Genomic DNA, 23,437 nt, shown 5'->3' on the forward strand with positions numbered 1-23,437 from the left:
GGCGTCGAACTTGATTGACTGTAGTGGACACGGAAAACCCCACACCTCGTCGCAAGGTGAGTTTGGTGGAAGACGTCACGCGTGTTCTACCGCATTCAACAGTCCCCGTCGCCGCGCCGTCCAAGTTCCACGAGCGAATGGTGCAAATGCGCGCGTCCCCACGAGTGAGCGTGCTTGTAATTTTAGGTGTGAAAGCGTTCCGCCGAGCCTGTAAGGCCAGCTGGTTATTGTCGGGCTGACGGCACGACCCGTGCATGCGGGCCTTCCAGTTTGGCGAGAGCGATCAGTGTGCACGCCGGCGTTATCTTGTTGGTACGGTTCGTAGGGGTTCTTCGGAATCAACCGTTCGTGCTTACAAGTTTCTCTGCGCGAAGTCGAGATTACGGCAGTGTTGACAATCGAGCGGAAAGAGAAGACGCACTGGCAAGTGGACAGGGCAAGGGTTCAACATATCCACTCTGAACCCTAATTTCCACACTGCAGATGGCTGGACTTCTCGGCGGCGTTTTGCGAACGGCGACCGCAAGTGTGGTATGTCTCAGCTGATCGCAGCACGGAGCGGTGAAGTGGCGGAAATTCGTGGGCGCGCGTAGAGCTTATGTGCGGACACACCGGCTTGCTCTCGTGGCTGTGCATGCAATCGGGCGTGACTTTTCCACTGGAGATTCTACTCACAGACATAGCCGGACGCAAGCGTTATGCTCAACCTTTTGCCCTCGTAATTGCGCCTGCAGTCTGTTTCAAGCGTGCAGCAAATGTTCAGACGAATGCGAAGGACGGTTTTGTCGAGGCTGTTTTGTCCGCGTAGTTTATCAGCCCGGACGACAGCGAAACGCGGAAACAGTTTTCCACATCGCCATTAACACCGATCCAGGCAGCTTGCGTTCGGCTGTAATAGACTGTAGAGACGCGCCCGGGTAGCGCAGACGCCGCTCGCTGGGCCGGATGTGGGCCTGAAGCCCGCGAAGAGTGACCCAACAACGTGCAGTTCACGAATAGCAAAAAGCCCCGTTCATTGCCCACCAATGCCTTTATACAGAGTGGGGGCGCCACCTCCCAGTTACTCCAATCAACAGGTGGCGTCCTCTACATCCCTCTTTTCGGAGCTCTCAAACACAAGTGCTACAAAAGAGCACCACCAAGAAACAGTCCCTGCAGCAGTCTCACAAATCCAGTCTCCGAGGGGTCACCATGCGCCGTCCGTATCGTGTGTAACGGTGCCCTGGCGATCCTGCAGTAGGTGCAGGAGCTGTAGTGTCCGGTGCGTTACCGGTTGCTGCCCGCTGTGGTACGGGAGACAGTGCAGATGTCGGGGCCGCAGGGTTGGGGCTTCTCGTGTCATCTGAGGGGGCTGACTGAGGATTGCTGCAGGGGACGAGGTGTCTGCGGTTTCTCAGTAGTATGCCACTGGGCGTCTGGACGATGTACGAGCGTGGTCTCTGAGCTGGGCTTAGGACCGTCGCCCTTGACTACGTGTCGCGTACCCATACTTCCTCCCCATCGTCGAGAGCACGAAGGTCATGCGCTGCGTGTTGTTTATTGTGGTCTCTCTGTTGTCTTCGTCTCTTGGTGGCATCCCTGTCATTGAATTCTTTCACCTGGGGCCAATCTGGAACAAGGCTTCGAGCCGTGGCTGGCACACGAGTTCGCAGAGAGCGTCCCATGAGCAGTTAAGCCAGGCTGTAACCAGACACACCGGGAGTGTTACGGTATGCTAGCAGAGCCAGAAATGGGTCTGTGGCTTTCAGAAACAACTCCTTGATTGTGCGAACCATGCGCTCTGCTTCGCCGTTGGACTGCGGGTAGCGTGGACTGCTCATGACATGTGTGAAACTGTAGGTCTTCCCAAAGTCCTCGAAAGCTTTACAGGAAAACTGTGGCCCATTGTCGCTGACGACAGTCACCGGGATGCCGTTTCGGGCAAACGTGCTCTTGATTGCAGAAATAACGGCGTCCGCAGTAGTGGACCGCAGTGTGATGACCTCTAGGTAGCGAGAACGGTAGTCTACAAGGAAATCTTGATTATCAAAATGAAACAAGTCTATGGCCACCCTTTCCCACGGAGCTGATGGTGTCTCGGTCAGAATCATGGGCTCACAGCGTTGGACACGTGTAGAAGCACATGCTGGGCAGTTCTCTACGGCTGCTTTAACCTGGCTGTTGAGACCGGGCCACCACACAAAGTCTCGGTGCACCGCCAAGCATCGATTGACGCCTGGATGACCATCATGCAGTAGGTTCACGATGTCTCTGCGCAGTGCTTCGGGCACAACTAGACGTCCACCCATGAACAGCAGGTCGTCGCAGATGGTGAAGTTCCTACGGTGCTCCCAGTAACGAGTCATGTTGAGCGGCAGCCGGTCTCGTCGAGGCCACCCCTTCATGCTGTATGCTTTCAGCATTGAGCACTCGCCGTCTGAAGTTTGGTGAGACTTGAAGTCTTCAAGACGTACGGCCAGGGTTGAAGGAAGGGCTGCCAAGACCAGAGACACAAAAAGTTCTGTGCTGTCCACTTTGGACGTAGAAGAGGCTTCAGGATCCCTAGAGAGGGTGTCTGCAGTGGTCAGGTACTTCCCTGGAACATACTTGACGGTGAACTGATATCGCATGAGCCTTATGCGAAATCTCTGGATGCGAGGGGGCATGAGGTCAAGATCGGCGGAGCCAAGCAACTTGACGAGCGGCTGATGGTCTGTTTCAACAACAAAGCTGAGTCTGCGCAGGAATTCCTCAAACCTCGATGGCCCAAGAGACACCAAGCGCTTCCTTCTCAATCGGACTGAACCGCTGCTCAGCGGTAATCAGTGCTCTTGACGCGAATGCGACAGCCCGTCGCTCTCCCGTCTGTTGCTCTTGGAAGAGAACCGCGCCTAGCCTGAACGAACTGGCATCTGCCGATACAAAGTTGGGTAGCTCCGGATTATAGGTAGCCATACAAACATTAGATGCCACCATTCTCTTCAATGTCTCGAAAGAGGTTGCTTGCGCTTGGTCCCAGGCCCAGACTGCATTCTTGTTCAAAATGAGCCGAATCGGTGTAGTGACGGCAGACAGGTTCGGCAAAAACCTTCCAATGTGGTTCAGCATGCCCAGGAAACGATGGGCGCTTTGCGTATCTGTCGGCGGTTTCATGTTCACAATAGCAGATACCTTGTCGGGGTCAGCCGAGATGCCACTGGCTCTTACCACTACACCAAGGAACTTGACGAAAGATACCCAAAAGGAGCATTTCGAGGCATTCATCGTAATGCCCGCTTGTTCAAACTTGTGAAGGACTGCTTGGCGTCTGCTGTCAAGCTCGGAACAGTCCCTGCCAAATACTAGAATGTCATCTACCATGTTCACACATCCTTCCAGACCCTCTAGAATCCGAGACATTTGGCGCTGAAACACTTCGGGAGTGGAGGTGATGCCGAAGGGCAGGCGGCGGTAGCAGTAGCGTCCAAATGGGGTTATGAAGGAAGTTAGTTCCTGACAGCTTTCAGATAGCCTTATTTGATGAAACCCCGATTTTGCATCAAGTTTCGAGAAGACTGCGGCATTGCCAAGACGCCCAAGTACCTGGTGCACCGTGGGCATAAGGTGTCTCTCCCAAAGAACTACTTGGTTCAACTTCGTGAGGTAGACACAAATTCTGTATTCTCCATCCGCTTTGGGTACCAGCACACCACGGGGTTGGCACTGTGACTCGCCGGATGACCCCGTCTCTTTCCATCGCGTCTAAGTCCTTCTTGACTACGCCTTCGAGGGGAATAGGGATACGCCTAGGAATGCTGAGAGAAAACGTAACCGCTCCAGGCTTGATGCGAATGTGGTATTCTTCAGGAATCTCGCCAAGGCCTGAGAACAGCGAAGCTGCGGCCTTGTCAGACGTTAGGGGCGTGTTCAGAGCTTCAGCGTCTTCCACGGGGTCAACGAACTGGACGACTCCCAGGTCCACTACCGCCAAGGTCCACTACCACCAAGTACACCAGCAGAGGAGAGTCAATGTCTGCTACGACGTACAATTTTTTGCATACCGTGCGGCCGCGCCATGACAGGGTAGCAGGAAACGTCCCGAGCAACTTTAGGCGGCAGCGGCTCGGCCCCATCAACTGTTCATTATTGGGTTTGTCTAGGTCTACTGGGCACCCTGCGAAGCTCGGAGGTACGACTGAAACGTCCGCCCCAGTATTCACCTTGAATTGAAGGGGGCGTCCGTTGACAGGAACAACAACGTGCCGGCGTTCTGTTTGCGATGCATCCACGGCGCAGAGCTGGATTTGGCTTAAGCGCCTAGTACTATTCGAGCAGCAAACCGCCGCGAAGTGTCCGTTCTTGCGACAGTGGTTGCATGTGACCCACCGTGCTTGGCACTCCGATCGCGGCTGAGGGGCGTGGCCGCAAAAATCGCATGCAGACTTCGGGCCGGCGCAGTAATCGGGAGGCCGACAGACGTTATTTCGGGCAGTTTCGCACGCTGGGGCGGCAGCCATTTGCTACTGCTTATCCGCAACGGCGTCGACGTTCAGTGCGTCTAGTGCGAAGCCTGTCCCCTGACGCCGCCTTTTCTCATTTTCAGCATCTTCGTACCGACACGCTTGGATGAGCGCCTCTTCCAGTGTAAGCTTTGGATTGCGGCAGAGCTGGTCGGTCAAATCAGAGTCAAGCAAACCTACGATAAATCTGTCCCGAACCAGCCGGTCGTCAATTTCTCGAGAGGCGTAGTTGCATTTCTTCACGAGATTTCGGAGCGCCGTGAAAAACGCGTCGACTGACTCGCCTACCGCTTGCGTGCGCTTGTGGAACGTGATCGATTCGTATACCTCGTTGACGGGGTGTACAAAATATCCCGAAAGACTCGTCACGCTGGAGTACGAGCGATAGGCCTCGGCGTCTGACATGAGAGACGAAAGCACCTCGCGACCTTGGGGACCCATACAGTAGAAGAGCGTGCGTACCTTGGTTTCTTCGTGGGCGGAGGACAGCCCTGAGGCGAAGGAGTAGTTCCGCCCGTGAAATAAAAGTAAATCAAAGCGTTCCGTGAGCTCATCATATCTGAAAAACACACGCTTCAGCTTTCATACTCTGTGAAGCAGGCTGCTTCCCCACTATTCAGTCAGCCGTCATGCATTCACTTTCGATTTTAAAAAACTGGTGCACACTTAGCGAAGTCAATAACCTACGACGGTGAGTACCCGAGCTTCTGCAAGCAATGTGCTTGGCTGGGAGCAGCTGCAGTCTCCTCATTAGAATCGGCAGAAGAAACAAGATGCACTGCAGGTGTTTAGAGAGTTACCCGGCTTTTGATCTCCCTTTCTCCGAGTGCGGAGGAGGAGGACGAGTAACACTCCATTTAAAATGTTGCAGTCGGTAAGGCGTGCCCGGTTTGAACATAATCGCCCTTGAAATGAACTTACTGCTAGTGGTTAGCTGACCGATTCGCCCATTTGCCTCGAGCAGCCGTTGGTAATCTGGAAAGCGTGTGGTGCTCTGCCCTTGTAATGTTCCATGCAGGAGGAGTGTGCACGCCGACAGTGCCGACATGGGTGCTGTGAAGTGTTTATTTCTTGCTGGATTGGCCTGGATTGGCGCCATGCGAGAGAAGATATAATAAGATGGCTGTGATCGCCAGACAACCGGTGAAATGAAGGCGCGCTCCTGAACAACACCAGCCCAGAGCCCGGGACGCCGTGGTTGATATTCAAAATGGCGCTTGTTGCTTCAAAAGAGGCATCGCTGGAAGCTGGCTCGATGGGGCCTGGGAATCCGCAGTAGACGGGCATGCCGGCTGCTCGAAGCGTTTCTAATTCCATCGGTGAAAAATCACAAACGCGCAAGCCAGCCCCTCGACCAGAGAAACGTGCTTCAATCCACCATGGCTGGGAGACGAAAAGCTACCGCTCCCAGTGTTTACGCTGTAGGCCGCACCGGTGCATTACTCCTAGTTTGTGGCGGAATGTGAGAGAAATCCGAGCTTTGTTTGCCTATTTCTCAGCAAATACTGCATCGGTGCTGATCGAACAAAAGCCAGAAGAGCTTCGAAACATGTTTTTTCAGTTAAAACAAAATTTTATTTACCCTTTACTGTCCTTTCAACAGTACTGATCCTAAAGAAACACATTTGAACCAAGGCTGCGGTAAATAATGCTTATCTTATGAGACAAAATGCACTGGTGGCTGCTGAGCTAAGCGTCCACCTTCTTTGTATGTGACTGTCCAAGTTTTTGCAGTTTAAAAAGCCCCTTGTGGAATTCGAGCAACGCATGAACTTAGTGCCGTTTTCAATTTTAAATGCTTGTCCTTATCAAGAAAATCTTTCGGGTTATGTGGATAGGGGCATCGCCATGTCGTTTACCCTGTGTTTAATGCTTGTTTATTTGTTCTTTAACGTGATTAACACTCCTTTTCAGCATGTCCTTAATGTGTTTGTATATGCTTGATTAAGTTGTTCTTTGTCTTATTCCTCTTCTGCTTTCTTCGGATGGCTCCACTTGCTGCTGTCAAATGCGTCCCCCAAGTTGTAAAGCCGTGTCTGTCTGCCTTTTATGAAGTCCACTGCTATTGGACTACTGTAAAATTCTGAGCAAGCGCCCCCCTGCGGACAAGTTGAGATCACAGGCAAAGCAGAAAGAGGGCGTTGTGCCAGAATGGCACCGAAATTCAAGATGGCCGTGAAAAAGCTCCCCCCAGAGAAAAAATTACACCATCTTTCTGTAGGGGAACCGTGAGTAGTATGATAAGCAGGCATAGGGTCGATTCAAGTGCCCATTAGTTTTCAGTTCGTCGTTTCCATGAGGTTGAGGTACGTAGCTATCGTTATATTTACCATTTGGTTTTCATGGTAACTACCACACCTTTCACTCACCGTAACTACGAAATGGGAAATTGCGTTTGTGTGAGGTTGAGGTACGTAGCTACCGTTATATTTACCATTTGGTTTCCGTGGTAACTACCACACTTTTCACTTACCGTAACTATGAAATTGGAAATTGCGTTGACCCCATGGCTGTTTCGCGTACTACTCAGGGTTCCGCTATAGGAAGATGGTGTAATTTTATGGGAGGGGAGGGGGGGTGCTAGAGCGGAGAGGCAATAAAGAGAGAGAGCGAAATGCTGTACGTAGTATGAGTTTGTCTTTATTTAAGCATTATCATCATCATGTTCAACGCAGGTGACGTCGAGCTGTGGTTTGTGTTCTGCTTTGATTATGACCGCCTTATGGTCTGTGAAATGTGAAGTCAAGGGCTGTTGTGGATGAACCCTGATGTTGCTGAAAGTGAGGTTGATGCATGTTCCCTGGATGGTTGTGGGCTGCTTGTAATCACGGCCCGCCGAGACTCGCCGACGCACGCCGCTGCCGACAGCGATGAAACGTCAAAGGCGTGTGAAGCGTGCTCGTCTCGTGCCAGCCCAGGAAGACACCGGCAACACTGTCGCTCCAGGAGCCATAGAAGGAACCGGGCGTTCAGCAAGTCGAGCATGCGCAGTGAGGTTGTGGACGGCACAACAACGACAATGACAAGGGAGATACATAGCCCCAACCATGCGATGCTTCGCATGTAAAAGGGACTGCACTTGGACCTAACATCTTGCCAAGAGCAATAGTTATCGCTCTCAAAGCCATCAAAAGTCTTCTCTGAGTCGGTCCCGAAAAAAAGTTCACAGCATTCCACTTGAAGTCCACCCCGGTCTTCTGGTGCCACAGCTCCAACATTTGCCAGTCCATCAAGCAGGTTGCCTTCCTCCAAGCTATCAAGTGCATTGCTTATCCTGAAGGACCGTGCCACATTATTTATGGGTACAGCAGCCCCCATCTCTTCAACAAAATTGAGTACATGCTGCGGCCAACAGAAACTAACACCGTCAAACGAAAAACGACAAATAGCGCGTAGAGATCGGGATATCAGGCTGCTAACCAGGATTTGATTGGATTATACACGGGCTGGGGCATGCCAATGTTGCCTGGGTGCAGTGGATCTCCGGGTGCGAAACGAAGCGGTGAGGAAACTTTCCCAGAACGGTGAGGAAAGGCCTGGAATTGTGAAATGAGCCTGTGCACATTAGCTTTATGCAGAATGCTTTTACCTCTGTTACACCCATGGACATACCTGATTCATTAACAGTTGATCTTGTAGCAGCATGCCAAGGTAAAAGGGCAGAGCAGCAGCAAAAACAGCAATAGAATGTACCAATCCGGCAATTCTAAATAAAAAAAGGAAGCCTTTGCACTACCCCAGCACTCACCATTCGATTGGTCCAAAAACTTTCGTTTAATGTCTAAGGCAAGAGCCTTAGATCTCCATGTTTCAAGGTTGTATTGTGAGGGGTATGACTGGTTGCATATTTTTATTGCATGTGAGGTACATAAAAGCGTGTTATGACTGTTTGCACATTTTTATTGTGTATCCCTAAATGTAAACTTCAATCAGTGTTAATGGCCCATTTCGAATGCTTCAAATTCCTCCTGGACAACCACATTTTTCATGCTTCAGGAAGTGCTATAAATAACAGTCATTCATTCATCCTAAAGAATGCTTGAATGGATTCACATGGCATAATGTAGAACTTGAATCACTTGTAGCACAGCAATTGAACCATGTGAAGAACATGCAGGTGACTGCAAATGATAAGACAGACACAGAATGACTTTATTCGGCTACAGCTAGGGCGATTAGGCCAGCAGCTTCTCTGTTGTCTGGCAGCAGAGCCCCTTTTGGGCACGAAGCTGGTACCGTCACCCAAGCGGGCCAGGTCTTGTAGTGTGAGGGTGTGGGATATGCTGGGTGGCCTGTTAGATCTACTCGCTGGTGTTGGTAATTAGGGGTGAGATCGTAGCCTGCATAGCTGGCCAAGGGGTTGGGGCATTGAACTTTCTGAACCAGGACTGGAGCGGTTGGAGAATATTAAAAAGGAAGTTTTTTGCTGCAGTGAACAAGCAGATGATCTTATGGTATGTATAATTGTTGAACCATTTCAAACGTGTGCAGGGAGCTGCAAAACCAGTCAGCAGGAGTGGCTGACTTGGCAAGGTCATGCAGGTTCACTCCAGGGTCCAGAGCTCAGAGCCGAAGAGCCTATCCGGTTCATGCCCTAAAAGTGCTGGATGAGCTCCAGCCCTGCTTGGATGGTTTGCAGCCCTGGCGTAGACTGGTTGTGTGAGGCCTTGTTGCATGCCCTCTTGCAGACCCTGGCCACAGGCATCAATGCTTGTGCTATTTTCTGGTGCAGCCCCACATCTTCAACTGTGTGTGTTTTGCAGCAGTGAGTGGTCCTTGCTGCCAAGCAGGCAACATGAACAAAAAAACTATGATAGACTTAAAAAACTCTCTGTTAGAACAGGGCAAACGTGACAAGAGGAAGAAGAGAACACGGCGCGAGTGCTCAGATTATGTTCTCTTGATCCCACCAAGTTTGCAATGCGCTATCATTATGAATGTGCACAGACTTGCCCAGTTCTCAACCTTTTCTGCTGGCCAAAAACCCTTGTTATGCTTTACGATTGTCATCAGAGTTCCTCTCAAAATGATTAGGTTTTAAGGGAGTTGCACCCTGAAGTATAACAATTTCCCTCTCTCAGTCAATCCGGCAAGCCAGGAAATTTGCTCACGTTTTTCGACATTCAGACCATCAAAAACACCAGTTATTAGCAAGTCTGTCTTCAAAATCCCAAGTTCTTAAGTGTCGGTGGGAACTGTAATAAGGAAAAAAAACGACTGAAAATATCTTCAGGAAGCTTATAGCTGTGACCAGACTGAAGAAAGCTTATCAGCAGAGAAAGTTAGGTGATCTCAGAATGACCATATTGGCACATTCACACCTAGTTGGCTCCCAGGGCGTAAAAGGCCTTGTGGTCAATGCATAGCCACAGTCAAGTACAATTTTTGGTATGGTAAAGAAAGTAAAACCAAGCACACAACACCAATCGCCGTAATCAGAATGGAATCTACCGTCGCCATAAGGCCGCTTTTCATAGATGTTAAAAAAGGACCAGAATGTGAAAAAGCCAGTGCACGTTTCAGAAACTCATAATGAAGGCTTCATTATCAAAAGCACTTCTTTCTGAGCAAATTAGATACCTGAAAGCAAGGCTAGCATGCAACGCACCAATCCGCAAATAGTGTATCAGTGGGACTTGTTTCTTGAATCAGCCAACCTGAAGCAGCAGCCAGTCGCTGCAGGGAAATTCGGGTGGATATTCTGTCCCACTTGCAATACTAGCACGCATTAGAATCCCTTGCACAATTGTTACCCACACTATATTACGCCTTCCCACAAGTGTAGCTTCGTTTTCTCTATGAACGGCATTCTGGAAAGTGGTGGTAACCTATAGCCACACACACCAGCATCGTCGCCTGCATAGAGGCAGCGCCAATGTGTTGGCGCCGGCCACCTAACACCTTCTGGGTTAGTGTGCAACCATGCTGGTGCGTGGCCATGCCCATGTGCGACCGTGCTGCTTGAGGATGGCTAGTGTGCACACGCAAATTGTTTTTGTGTGGAAAACATTTTATACTTTTCAGCTTTATCTATTTTGCGAGCACAACATGCGAAATTTACAAACTGAAGTAAACCATCATCATAGTCTGCGATGTAGAACGAAAAAGGGGCACTTAAGGTAGGACGAGAGCTACCTTGAGTAAACCTTCTTTTTTGGGTTGATAAGTTCATGAAAAGCCGCCCTTTCACTATTATCTTAAAACATGTTGGGGGGTAGGCTACCCTTGGACACCAGCTTTTCTTGTTGCTTGAGATATCTGAATGAGATTTTCAGGGTTGTGTTGTGGCATGAACATTATAAAAAGTGCAAAATTTCATTTACCTGTGCAGGTTAGTTCTCAAGCTACAAGGGTATATCAAAATTGCTCATATCAGTTTGTTTCCCAGGACTGGAGAATTAGCCGGAAGTTCGCTGCAGTGGCGACCAGTTGTGGCGACACTCCGCTAGGTGCTGTGTCGGCTGGAGTGGTGTGTTTTCAAATGGTTTTGATAAAAATACTGCGCATGGGTGGAGTTCAAGATTAAGTCGCAAGAGACTAGTTGATTGAGTGATTGTAGGGTTCAACGCGCCGGTGCAACGCATGCGATGAGGCGTGCCATAGTGGAGGGTAGAATTCCTCTATATAGCTCCCGCAGGGCGCTAAGAGTTGCACGACCACCCGCCATCTTGTTATCCAGATTGCTGCCGAAAGCCGCCCGTCGCGAGTGTAGGAGCCTCGCCGCCGTGCTTCCGACAGCGGCCGACGCGCGGTGGGGGCACTTCGGTGGGCGGCACCTTATGGCGGCTACGCTGGATTCCTGCGATGTCACTCACGCTGCTGCTGCAGCTGTTCCTGGGCGGGGCGTGGTGCCGCCCGCATCGGCGGCTGCGGCGCAGCCGTAGTGGGGGCTTCTCTGCGCTGCATGGATAACCGGAGTGACGTCATCAAGGCGGCGCATGGAAAAGGGTCGCGCAACTCTTAGCTCCCTGCGGGAGCTATATAGAGGAACGCTAGTGGAGGGTTCTGGATTAATTTTGACCACCTGTTGATCTTTAACGTGCGCCGAAATATCGTACACACGGGCGTTTTTGCTTTTTGCCTCGATCAGAAAATTGTCTGTTGGGCCGGGAATCAAACCCGCGATCTCGTGCTCAGCAGCGCAACGCCTTAGCCACCGCAGCGGGTCAAGAGCCTGTACTGGCGTAACCCATTTGTGAAATAAAATTCGGGGCATGTAAATTTTCTGAGCAGGTGGCCTTTAAAACTGACGTGCATGCAGCTTGTGTGAAGTGCTATATATTAAAATACGCTGACCTTATATGGTAAGGCTTGTTGCAGATGGCTCATTATTTCCAATGTACTGGTCATGCTTGTACTTCTGGGTACCGACATGGGAGGCAACGGGAGAAACTTGAGGACGGCTAGTGTTCTTGCTTGCTGTGTTTGTGGAAAAACATTGTGTACAGTTTGATGATGTGTGTCTCATTTTTTTCAGGAACTGCAAGCCCTTATGTTTGCTCCTTGAAGATAAAAGTGACTGCCACATAAGGGACACAAAAAAGAAACAACTCGAAATAGCTTTTGTCTTTTTGGCAAGGAGTGTAAATTGCAAATTTTTCCCCAAATAGAATGAATACCCTGGAGAGAAGTTACTGGGAAGTCCGAGCATACTTGTATCTCTTCTTTCCTTTTGGGGTTACCAAGGAAGGTTTACAACGAAGTAAATGAAGGGAGATTGTTTTGTTTTATTTACATTGTCTCGGACACTACAAAGTAATGTTTTGCCTGCCTATTTTGCATAGTGTTCCAACTCGGCAAGGAAAGAACCTTGCAGAATTGAGGGCCGCAAGGACAGTATTTTGTAAAGGGAGTGCTGATTATTAGTGAATCAAACTTCATGAAATTAATGTTTTTCCATTACGGGTCAAAGTACAGTCCATTGTTCATGTTCAATCACAGTCCAACCTTGTGTATTTTTGGGTAAATTTGGTGCTGCTTAATATTTTAAGAAGGTGCTGCATTATTCATTTCTTCAAAATTCAGTAATCATTCCTCATCAGTAATTCAGTAATCATTCAGTAATTCAGTAAAAATTCGGTACTTTGTGTGTTATATAATGTTGCCTTTTTGTATCACTGGTTTCTTTTTGTGATGAGCAAGTGGAAGAATTTGTGCAATTTATCTTTTCAGTCACTGCAACCATCTTTCTGTGGTCGTAGTTTGATGTTCAATGCTTATGAAGGTTTACGTAAATGCTGTCTTGCGTTTTGGGGTGTTGACCTTGTGGGTGCATTTTTTATTATTAATCAGTACTTATGGCATATCCATAAAAAAATTTGGGCAATATGATCTTTCTTTCATTGCAGCCTAGTTTTTGTAGTTTCTTTTCATAAAGCATTTCGAGGGGCTGTTTGCTACTAGCCATAGTAGACCTTTTTTTTCCAGAATTGAACGCCTGTTTGCTTGTGAAAAGTGGACTCGCAAACTGCACAGTGACATCTTAAATTGCGCAGCAATTTTTATGCCTGCACTCCTTTTGTTATCACAAATTTTGTTGTCACAAAAGAAGCCCCTTCATTCTTGAAGAAACTCATTTGCCAGTCTTTTTTATTCCATTGCCATTGTCAGATTTGCTTAAAAAATGGCTTTTTTCTCATTGGTCTGCCTCAAAAATTTTAAACGTGCACAAATTTTCTCGACAGCCTTTGAAGACATTAACTGTGCCTTGTAACAAAACTGAACTAAGAAATAGGAAATCATTTTTTTTCTAAAAATACAAGGGCAGTTTATACGGTCAGAGTGTGGAGCATTTTATGAGTAAGTCATAACGGTTTGTATAAGATAAAAAATGGCATTGCTAATTGTGTAAAAGAACTCACCACTGTTCTTCACTAACATGTACTTTTTTATTCAGTTGTGAAAACAATTTAGAATGCGCATGGGTACAATGCAACATGTCGTGGAACTAATGCGGTAGTGGAGACACTCCTTGTAACTAAAAATGTTTTTTGTGGCCTGGAAAAACATACATGCAGTAAGTAACCAACTGGGGTGCTTCTTTTTGACTGAACAATTGACTTCAAAGGCCAGTGCATTCAGTACTTGTGACTTGTAGTGGTTACCAGGTGTGCTAACCTCCATCACGTTTTCAATCACAGCTGCACCAGACTTTCCTGTCCTGTCAATGACTGGGCCAGTCAAGATTTGCGAGTCCAGTGGCTCCGACTCAAATGCTGCTGTGCTTGAAAGTGAGTAGAACGATTCCTAACATATAGCACTATTTTGGAAGTTGATGTATTCAGTTAGACACACAAAGCAATCCTTTGTTCGATGAATTCCAAACATAATAACCGTCCAACGGCCTGCCAGCAGGTTTGAAGGCCTGTTTCTTTGATAGCGAGGGATGCCGTAACATGTCACGTGATGAGCTCAGTGCAAAGTAAAACGTGCCAGTGGTGTGATACCGTAAAAACCTGTGTATAATGGGGACCCGCATATAATACGAGGTGTAATTCGGGGACAGCAAAATAAAAAAAGTTTTCATCCGCATATAATTCGAGGTAAAGAGCACAGAAAACATTTATTTGCCCTGCAGTTACCGTTCAGTCATTGTCAGTTTTCGCTGGCACTGCCTCCCGACGTCTGTTGAGTCATCATCAGGTTCGCTGCTGCTGTCTCCTGAAGTCGCCTTGTCGGAAATGTCTTCCCACTGAAAGTGGTCCTCAGTGCCATCAAGGGTGTTCGAGATGCCGCATTCCTTAAAACAGCTACTGATGAGCTCCTCTGGGATGCTGGCCCTTGTATCCGCGATCCAGCCACAAAGCACCGCTGGAGAAGCCTGCGTCAGCCATCTGGTAGCTGTCACTTATGGGTCTCCTGACCTCATCCACTCATGGTAGCAGGACCTGATGCAGTCTTTGAAAGGCTTGTTGATGCAAACTTCTAGCGGTTGCAGCTGGGATGTCATTCCTCCTGGAATGACAAAGAGTTCAGTGCGGAGTTCGCGTAACAACTTCTTCACGGAATCGGCCAGGTGGCAGCGAAAGGCATCCAAACGAGCACTGACGGGAACCCTAAACAGTGCTCCAGGCCGCCGACACCACACAGACTTTATCCAGTCAAGCCCCAGTTGCTTGCTCCACCCGCGAATGCTGCCTTCGGTGACCCCAAACTGCCGTTCTGCGGTGCAATTCCTGATGGTCTCGGCACATAAAATACCTTTTCTTTTAATTGCAGCCGAATACTGCCTTCGTGCACCCGACATCGTGATAGACTTGCAGTGAACGCGCCGATCCTTCGCGTGGTCAGAACAATCAAAATGGCGCCGGCTGAGAGAAGCAGCAGCCAGCTAACGCCACCGCAAGATGGCGCACCTTCCGCTGAAACCTAAACCGAAAGTGCATATTTTTGGCTGAAAACTTTGGGATCCACATATAATACAAGGGACAAATTTTACATAGTAAAATTTAGAAAAAACCTCGTATTCTACACGGGTTTTTACGATAACGGCGCCAATTGCGCCTAACTGCGCTGAAAGGTGAATCCTGCTACATTCTGCTACATTTCAAGCAATCTGTGCCAATCTTGCTCTGAAGCTTCGTTTTGGTGGGCTTCCTCGATGTTGTTCATTCTGGAGGGAGGAGTCCTCTTGACGCCATGGGCGTTGAAAGGGGAATCTCTTACTATTTCTTTTGCAATAAACCCTGGCAGGAGTTCACGTGACTACGGTCGAGATAAAGAGGGAATTGAAAGGGTAGCTAGCTGGAAAGGGGAAAGGGAGAAAGTTGAGATAGCGCGCTTTGGGACCGGCTGTAAGCTGGTTCATTGAACAGTTTCTGGCTTTGAAGTAAGTGACCGTGTCTGACTCAACGTGTCATTCAGGGGGGCAGCTACAGGAGCACTTCAGGAAAGCATTTTTTGATAAAACTTTCTTCGCAAACCTACTCTTTGTGAAGAACATGGTGGAAGTTCTCACGGATTTTTTGTTTTTGTTTCAAAAAGTGAGCCGTTGGTACACCTACTGTATGATGAGGTGGTGGCCCTTGTTCACAAGCTGGGTGGACGCTTCATGAAGACAGTCTTATCACTCGACGAAAGCCACACAGTTGCCGTTGTTACAAACCTAGTCCCCTGCTAATGGGAAAGTGCGAGTAGAAGTCGGAGATGGCACAAAGTGGGCAATTTCGTCTTGGGAACTCGGAGCGAAACAGACGTTTAGGTTGTGTGCTAGAAGCTTTTACATAACATGCACTGAGTACCTTCTGTGGCGGATGCCATTCAACGTCATTTTGGAGAGCCTACGCTTCTTAAGCCCACAGATGAGGGAAGAGGAGTGCTCTTGCACTCATTTTAAGACACTAGCTACGAGGCTGCTGCAAGTGATCTAACCCTGCGATGTCTTGCTTTGATGGATGAATACTCGCTGCTCCTGCTTAAACATGTTAAATCAGATCCGTCTACACGGATTTACAAGTGTCGGCAGCAGATTTTCGAGCAGAAGGAGGCTGACAACAACACCAAATTCCCTCTTGACCAGGCTAGTGAAGGCGTTGCTTTGCATTCCACATACAAATGCGGATGTGGAAAGGGATTTCAGTGAGTGCGCCGGCACCTTATTGACAGGGCTCAGTTGATGATACGAAATGCTAATGGCATCAAGCACATCATTTCGTTCTCCAAGCGTTTTGAAGGAGATGCAAGTTGCTTCAATGTGACACCAGAGGTTTCGAGAGCAGTACGAACATTGAGCGAAAACTACCAAGAGCCCATTCCATCTGAAGAAGCTCAGGAAGCTAAGCAGCGGTGCCTTGACCCAGCCTAGGCTGATCTTAGTCCTGATAGCCGAGACAGGTTCCAGCAAAACATGGAGACCGCAATGGAAATATAGTTCACGAGGGTGCTGGTTGGGCCCTGTTGGTAGAACATGACAATTAATTGAAGCACTAGGACAATGGGACAAGTGAGTCAACACACACAAGGCGCTACTTCCAAAAGTTTTATTAGCAGACGAATACACAAATATATAGAAATGAACACTGGCGCACGTCATAGTAAAATTTCATCACGTCACACTCGATTAAAAATATCAAGCTCTTTCTTTGATAAGGCGAGAGACGCAGTGCTAAGACACTCGTGGTCCGCTTTCGCTATCATGTGAGCTTCCAATATCTCTCGCGTAAGCTGATTCTTATGCTTGGCAACAACTGCGCAGTTGTTGAAGAGGGGCTTGGAACCATGCTGCTTGCAATGTGATGCAAGCCATCCCCCGTGTTTTTTTACGTTATTGCTGTGCTCACGGGACAATCATTGTGGCACTGTGCTGTTTGGCCGATGTACCTTTTTCCACAGTCCAATGGAAGGCTGTAAACAACGCCTACTGCGCAAGCTACAAAGCGTTTTTTGTGCTTTTTGTTGCATGTCGGTTTCGTGGGAAGGCTGGGGTCTGTCAGTCTGCATAGCTTGCCCAATTCGTTGGGAGCCGAAAAAACAACCCTTTTGACCGCTCAGTTATCTTTTTCAAATTAGGGGAAAGTTTGTGTACGGAGAGTGTACCGGCCGTTTTTAGCTTTTCCATGGGCTTTGCCTAGATCTCACCATTGCCTCCTTTTTTCCGTTCCTTGAGCAACGTTTCCGCTACCGAAACTAACACATGCTTGGGTTATCCGGGCTGAGACAAGCACCCATCTTGATTGCCAAGGCTCTGACTCATTAAATGAGGACATGATCTATTTAAGGCATTCCCGAAGCATAATTTTACGATCCCCCTTTTCAAAAGCTTTGAATGCGCAGAGTTTTAGGGGAGGAGCTTCCTATTTGCTTGTGGTGCGTAGCACCAGCAGACATGTTTATCATTAAATGAAAGATATAAATCTAAAAACTGAATTGACCCATTGTCAGGAAGTTTATGTCTTAGTTCAAGCGGTGCGAGGCACTGCCTAACATTTGTTAATACATTAAAAGCCTCCATCTCAGACATGTCACGCTTGCAATTAAGAACAATTAAAAATCATCGACAAACCTAAAGATCTTAACCACCGACGTCCCTTCAAGAGAAGAGGAGGTGACCTTGTCGAGTTTTGAACAATAAACATTACTAAGAATAAGTGTGATACAGGATCCAATGCAGATGCCCGACTTCTGAAGGTGCACTTGATTGTTCTACATGATAAAGGTAGATCTAAGGTAAAAACCTAGAAGCTCTAAAAAGTTACTGCAAGCTACTCTGGCAGAGTTTTGGAAGGCAATAACGCCATAGTCATCTATACAGTCGAATCCCGCTACAACAAAATTGACGGGACGTGCGAAAAATTTAGTTGAAGCGAAAATTTGTTGATGCGAAATCTGCCCCAGCACACCACGGAAAGGCCAGAAAAATAGCCCGATGTTTCCCCATCACTGACTTCATAATATAATGTTTAGAAATAGGAGTGACGCGCAATAACGTCATGTTTATTTGGATAACAAACATACCAATGGTTATCTGTTTTTCCACTGCACCCAAAGAACGCGTTACGGAGGGGGGTGAAGAAATGCAGGTGCAAAATATATTGCTGTACAATAAGGCATGCCCACTGAGTGGATTACTTGCAGATAGCTGCCAGGTCGTCGGAAGCCCCCCTTTCGCTTGTTGCAGGAGCAGTGCCGTTATCTTATCCTCCGACAGGGCACGGTAGCTACTGACCTTGGTAGGCAGGACGCGCGCGCTTGCATTGAACATGACCGCGCGCTCGCGATTAAGATGGGATGACTTGGCTTCAAGACCAAAGACGCAAACATAATTTTTGCTCTTGGCTATGAAGAATGGTCGAAGGAAAACGACAAGGACAGCTGGACACAACGCATACATGACGTTGCTGCGGCAGCAGAGGAGCACATTCACGCGATTTCAACTGGATACGGATTGGCTGTAGCTCCAGCTTGGCAAACTGGGCCTGCGCCTCATGTAAAGACGGCCTGCCATATCGTTATTACCATCAAACAATGGCGTCCGCCTATGAGTTTTTTTTTGTTTGTTTTGGGTCCGATGTGGGTGCACCGGGCATGTTTTCGGGGAAACTAAGCGTCCTGAATGTATAAAAAGTTACAGATAGCTGGCGCTATGCCTATTTGTTTGCAAAATATTTGTTCAAACCCAGCCCAAATCATAAAAAATTTCGTTGAAGCGAAAGCAAGCCTGACAAATGGTTTGATGTGGCGAGGACTTTGTTGCGTTGACTTCTATGGCTAGCTGACGGGGAATTGGAAAGATTTCGTTGAAGCGACGTTCATTGTAGCGGGGTTCGACTGTAGCACTTTCTACACACGTTAACAAATCTGTATAAGGTATTGAATAATACATGTCCTTTGTGTCGATGGGGAAGGCATAAATTCCCTCGTTCAATTGTGACGTGAAAAACTCGATAACCTGTTCTAAGGTTTTAACAATGTAAGGGCCATCTATAGGCAACATGCGCAATTTTTTTTTTTAAACAAGGCAATTGGCATAATTCACGTTCCATTTTCAGAAACAATTACCCTTAACAGAAGGTCAACCTTGTTGGTCTTGGCGCTAAAAAATACCGCAAGGTAGTCGTGCTTACTATTGTCTATCGCTTGGGCTAGACAGCTGAGGTTTAGGGCATTGCAAAGTTTTTTCACTTCATGTTTTTTCCCTTCACGTTGAACCCTGCAAAGAAGTAGGCGTGTCCGCTGTAAAGCATGAAGGGAAAAAACTTTGCAATGCCCTAAACCTCAGCCGTCTAGCCCAAGCAATTGACAATAGTAAGCGCGACTACCTTGAGGTATTTTTTAGCGCCAAGACCCACAAGGTTGACCTTCCGTTAAGAGAAATCGTTTCTGAAAATGAAACGTGGATTGAGCATGTTGCCTGTAGATGACCCTTACAGTGTTTAAAAATGAAGACAGGTTATTGAGTTTTTCACGTCACACCTGAACGAGGGAACTATTGCGTTTTCCATCAACATGAAGGACATGTATTATTCAATACCTCATACAGACCTGTTAATGTGTGTAAAAAGTGCTATAGTTGACTATGGCGTTATTACAAATCACTACCAAAGTTCGAGGATGCTGTTTGGCTGTTAACTGCCAGTTGCTTTATGACTTAATGCCACCTTCCTTCCAGCCACGTATGTGCAGCTTGTTGCTCACATTTGCATTCTTCATTTTGTTCCCATTCTTTGAAAAATGATCTTGTAGTTGCGAGTTTATTTGCTTATGCCACCCTATGTGACCCCAAAAATGTCCATGCTTTGGGCAAAACTTACCAATCGAGTGATGCCACTACATTGCAGCTTTGAAGTAGAAGGTCATTTTGAATTCAGAAAACCTTAAAACCTCCAGCGTGTATGAGAAATTCTGTTCGAGTGGCTGAAGCAGTGGAACGAGTGGTGTAACTGTGCTGCGAAGTAAGTGGTGTTCACTAAAGAAAATGAATGGAGTTCACTGGGCCAAAGTGCAGTGATACCATGAGGGGGAAAATGTTAATTTGATCAGGACACGAAAGAAAGCTGTAAAGCCTGAGACTACAGAGGTACTAGAGGCAAAGGGAGATTATGAGGGAGGTTACATGCTTTCAAGTTCTAGTACGGACCAAGTTTATTGTCAGCAAGTGCTGGTTCACTCATTTTGTGAAGCTGATTGGAGTTAGTTGCTATGTGAAACCTCCCTGAGGGGCCATTACAAACACCACTTAATATGTTCATCCCAATCTCCTTTTTCTAACGAGGACTCGTGAGACCCTTCCAATCTTAGGAGCACTGACAGATGGGCAAGTTGGTAGGGAGACATGACGGAAAAGAGGTTCAAAAAATGCAAGACAAAGGAGAGAACTGCACAGGACAAGTGCTTACTATCAGCTGAGTTTTAATGAAACTGGACCGCAAAATACCTCGCCACTGCGCACCCTTCATGCGCATCACACACACAAAAAATATCCCAGCAATTCCAAAGGTACCAGGTATCATACACAAGCCACACTGACCAACGATCCGCGTGGGTAATGGCATATCAATAGCACACCAAACCTTCCTTTTTTCAGGTCAAGAAACATCAGCCTTCTTACTCAATACTATCCTGAAGACAGGCAAACTCCTCAAGTACGGACACAGATTGTGCAGTAACACAGGTTCCGTTTTTATTACACAAAAAATAAAAATCCCGGGCCATCTCTACTAACATGTAACCTGCAGAGGGGCAAAAGCATGCAATGTATCAGTGTATCCTTGGCGTTTGCCAAGAGAGATGAAACTTGTGGGGTAGAGGTATACAGCGTTGCTGTGAAAGTCTCGTGTTTTTGAAGCACAAAGTGTGGTAGCGCGAAGCAAAAACCAGTGTTTTGGTGTTTCTTTAGTACCCGTTAGGAAGCGTTCCAGCGTGAGGAATAAATGAATGTCCTAGTGGTTTAGTACCGTGACTACATGAGACGATGGCTACAACGATGACTACATGAAACACCAACAGCCCAAGCCTCTGAGGGGCTTCGGAGCCCCTAAAATAAAATTGCCTCAGCCACCTGGCAAGTGCATTGTTGAGAATGTCTAAACAAGACTTCCATTTTTCCAACAAGGGCATACAGCCATGCTCTCTGTAGAGGGCCGCTAGCTGAGTACATGGGGTGGGTCCCTTTTAAAAAAGAAAAATTTTTACGAAGACGAATCTTCCAGCGCCTTTCCGTCTGGCCAATGTAAAATTTCACATTTTGACGGAATTCAGTAAACACCCTTTGCATATTTCGCATATTGTTTACCACACATGACACCACACCCTTCTCGATTTTCTTTCCTTCCATTGGCTTTTTTAGCAGTAGCCCCACAGAAGGTGCTCAGTTCATTGGGTGCCAATGAACTGAGGCATCTTTAACTCATAGCCTCCAAGCGACCTTCTTCATTCAGTGAGCCACACGATGTGTGTAAGGCAAAACCAGTAAAAAAACGCGAAAGTTTTCTTCTCATGGCAATCCATTTGTGGGTGCCATAACTTCATCAATTATCATGCTAGGACAGCTATCCTCACCATGAAGTCTCAATGTATGGCAAGCCACACTATGGGCAGAAGCCAGTTGTGGAAACTAAAAAAATTACACCATCTTCCCGTAGGGGAACCCTGAGTAGTATGTGAAAGAGCCATGGCGTCGACTGAAGTTCCCATTAGTTTTCAGTTCGTCGTTTCCGTAGACGTTCAGCTTCGCGTGCCTTCGTTGTATCAGTAGCTTCTTGACGTAGTTTTAATTAGTGAAGGACATAAGGCGCATTCGTAGCAGATGCTCCCGCCTCGGTTTGTAGCGGACTGGCAAGAGCGCTGTGTACCTCCCGTTGCGAGCAGAGAGTCGTGGGATTGAAATCGGGCGCCACCTATTTCTTTTTATAGTGCACTGCGGTGACGTAAGCCCAAACTCTGACGGGGCTGAAGAAACGCGCATGTGCAGTAGAGTGCAGACGGCAGGCAACGACAACGAGGGAGGGAGGGACACAGCCCCGAACATGAGATGCTTCGCATTTAAAAATTGAAGGTGTTCAGTGAAATGATCTCATGAAATGGCAATTCTCTGTAGAAAGGGCCGCGCTACGCGACACTGCATATGACAGCTGCTCTTTTTTCTTCGTCAAGTCAAAATGTAGAAAACTATGTATTTGCTATCAAAAAGACGGCTCTTGCTACCTGCGAGTTTCCTTTGAATTTTTGTCAGCACAAGAGGCAATTGCAAGGCCCCATGTAGCCCATTACACAGGTCACATGCAGCCTTTGGGGCTAACAGATAACACGCCGACACCCACTCCCATCCACAAGGGCATAATTACCTCCAATTCACATACTTTTTCCTGCATCCATCCATCGCTATAGTATGTGATAACTTGCGTGCAGAAGATGCCTTTCTTTTGTGCAACTAAATGAACCTTAGCTTGTTTTTTTTGTTGTTGCTTTGGTGTTGCAGCAGCCCATGCAATGTTTGCAGCTTTGCTGCCTAAACATGGTAATAGGGTTGCCCCGCTCCTTCTATATAATGTACATGCAGTCCTGGGACGTATTTTTCAGGAAAAAAGGTGTGTTAGAATTGAGTAATTATGGTATAGTAGTATACTCTTGTTCAAATCAAGGGTATTTTTTCGTTTTGCCTAAATTAAAGTGAAGTTTTCTTATTTTCTGAGCTTCCAGATTTTGGGGATCACTCTAGAGTTGAGGTTCGGCAAGAATTGACAGCACGGAATAAGAAATTTTTGCTTCAGGATGAAAGTTTAAGGCTAATGTGCCATGTAGTTTGCTGGCATATTTCAGGAATTAAAGCATGAGCTAGCAGGCTAACCAATACAGCCAATCTCAAGAATAACCTGGGAGTTTTATTTTACTTAGTCTCTTAATGCTAGTGTTGAAAAACAAGCATTACAATTTTAGCAGCTGCAGCAAAACCCAAACAGCCGCTTCCACTGGTTGCTAGAAAAACTTGAAGCCGAAGTTGGCTCAGACTATTCAGTATGCAGTAGTACGACAAATCATGTGGGCCTGGCAAAAATCATTCAATTTTTGGAAATAATATTGCAATTGAAAACGCAGCTATAGGCAAGTGGTGAAACAGAAACGAACGGGGCTTACTTTGGAAGTGGATATGTGTGCAGGCAAGCAAACTCTAAAATAAAAATGTTGTGTTCACTTCAGACCTACCGTATTTTCCGGTGTATAAGTCGCGGTATTTTTCTGAAATTTTCGTTGGTGCGTCTTATCCACCGGGGCGACTTATGTATGGAATAAATCTGGTTCACGGCGGCCGCGCGTGGCCAGCGCACATTGAGACACAGCTCTATGGTGTAAATCAATCTCAAGCCCACCGGTACGGCACTTCTCATAGCCCATATGTCGCTTCGGGACGTTGCACGAAAGAATTTGCAGCTTTTCCTAGTCAAAAACAATGATAATGGCCTGCGACAACCACGCGCCACTTTAGACCATGCGCAGTAACTACAGTTCAGAATAAATTCAAAGTA

The 23,437-nt window shown here is 47.3% G+C and overlaps 1 protein-coding gene across 1 annotated transcript in view; it reads right to left on the minus strand.

The window, feature by feature from the left end:
* LOC144158244 (uncharacterized) overlaps positions 1-23,437 on the minus strand; it is a gene marked incomplete in the record, with an annotated part of 583,448 nt that overhangs the window by 261,275 nt on the left and 298,736 nt on the right.

This window comes from Haemaphysalis longicornis, unplaced genomic scaffold, assembly GCF_048455015.1.
Source record: "Haemaphysalis longicornis isolate Haplotype H1 unplaced genomic scaffold, Haemaphysalis longicornis Haplotype H1 scaffold_10, whole genome shotgun sequence".
NCBI lineage: Eukaryota > Metazoa > Arthropoda > Arachnida > Ixodida > Ixodidae > Haemaphysalis > Haemaphysalis longicornis.